The sequence below is a fragment of the Lepisma saccharinum genome, chromosome 15, assembly GCF_977018435.1.
Source record: "Lepisma saccharinum chromosome 15, izLepSacc3.1, whole genome shotgun sequence".
Lineage (NCBI taxonomy): Eukaryota > Metazoa > Arthropoda > Insecta > Zygentoma > Lepismatidae > Lepisma > Lepisma saccharinum.
Genome location: NC_139243.1, coordinates 23,582,750 through 23,584,783, shown reverse-complemented (window position 1 = coordinate 23,584,783; position 2,034 = coordinate 23,582,750). Strand labels below are relative to the sequence as shown.

General features: G+C 27.6%; 1 pseudogene; it reads right to left on the bottom strand.

The window, feature by feature from the left end:
• Positions 1-246: 246 nt before the first annotated feature.
• LOC145999163 (cytochrome c oxidase subunit 3 pseudogene) lies at positions 247-996 on the bottom strand (annotated as a pseudogene).
• Positions 997-2,034: the final 1,038 nt, after the last annotated feature.

Below are 2,034 nucleotides of genomic sequence, written 5' to 3'. Positions count from 1 at the left end.
TTTTGGGTCAAATCCACATTCAAATGGTGATCTTTTTTCTCGGTCTGTAATTATTTTTTTTGATAGCAGTGTGGATAATATTATTACAATTGAGGTGATCATCATAATTAGTAATGAAATACTTATGATTATATTAATTATTTACTTTATTTTATTATAATCTTTTTAATTGGAAGTTAAGCGTACTTTAAATATACTAAGTAAATATTATCTACCTCATCAATAAATTGAAATATAAAGGAATAATCATACTACGTCTACGAAGTGTCAATATCATGCTGCTGCTTCAAATCCAAAGTGATGTGTTGGTGAAAAATGACATAAGATGTGTCGAGCTAAGCATACTCCTAGGAATGTTGATCCAATAATGACATGTAGTCCATGGAATCCTGTTGCTATGAAGAATGTGGATCCATATACTGCATCAGCAATAGTAAATGGGGATTCATAATATTCATATGCTTGAAGAATAGTAAAATATACTCCTAATATTAATGTTAATATAAGTGCTTGCGTTGTGTGTGAATGATTTTTTTCTAACAATCTGTGATGGGCCCAAGTTACTGTTACTCCTGAGGCTAGTAGAATTGCTGTATTTAATAAAGGTACTTGTATCGGATTAAATGGAGTAATTCCCCTTGGTGGTCATAGTATCCCTAGTTCAATTGTTGAGGATAAACTTCTATGTAAAAATGCTCAAAAGAATGATACGAAAAATAGTACTTCTGAAATAATAAATAGAATCATACCTCATCGTAGTCCTATTATAACTTGATTTGTATGTAATCCTTGGTATGTCCCTTCTCGTGAAATGTCTCGTCATCATTGAATTATTGTAAGGAGTATAGTTGCTATTCCTATTAATAATAATATTATATTTTGTTGGTGAAATCATCTAATTATACCTGTTGTTAATATTATTGCTCTAATGGCCCCTGTTGCTGGCCATGGGCTTTGATCTACTAGGTGATATGGGTGGTTTTGGTTTGTTGACATTAGTTATTTTGATTCTCTGGAATAAATAGCAATTAATAAGGCAAATACATAAGATTGGATAAATGCTACGGCTGTTTCTATAATAATTAATATAATTTGAGCTAAAATTAATACTGAAAGCCCAATAATTTCTAATATTGTTCCTGTATTTCCAATTATTGATATTATTAGGTGTCCAACTATTATATTTGCTGCTAATCGCACTGATAAAGTTATTGGACGAATTAAATTTCTAATTATTTCAATACCTACTATGATTGGTATTAATAGTGCTGGTACACCTTCCGGCACTAGATGTGCTAATATATGTTTTGTATTGTTAATTCATCCAAATAGTATAAATGATAATCATATTGGCAGGGCTAGAGTTAGGGTAAAGACTAAGTGGCTTGATCTAGTAAATACATAGGGGAGTAGTCCTATTGAATTATTAAATAAAATTATTGAAAATATACTAATAAATATTAGAGTTCTTCCTTGGTGACTAATCATTCCTAGAAATGTTTTAAATTCTTCGTGTAATTTTATTATTATTATGTTATATAATATAGAGGTCCGTGATTGTATTAATGAAAATGGAGTTGGAATTATTAATAATCCCAAGAATGTTCTTATTCAATTTAGTGATATATTTATAATTGATGATGTTGGGTCAAATGATGAGAATAGTCTTGTTATCATTTTCAATATTTAATTTTTGGTTTATTTTCCATTTTAAAATTGTTATTATTTAATAATTTATTATGATTATAGTAGATAACAATTATGAATAACAAATAAATTAATATAAATGTTGTAAATAGTATAATTCAATTTAATGGATATATTTGTGGGATAAAAAAGTATCTATATAGATAATTTAGGTTTGACATTCCTATGTTATATATTAACTAACTCTTTTCATTAGAAGTAGTTGTTATATTACTATTTTGTGGTTTAAGAGACCATTACTTACTTTTCAGTCATCTAATGATTCTTGTATAATTTTTATTAATCAATTAATAAAAGATTTGTGAGTTGTAGTTTCAATAATAATTG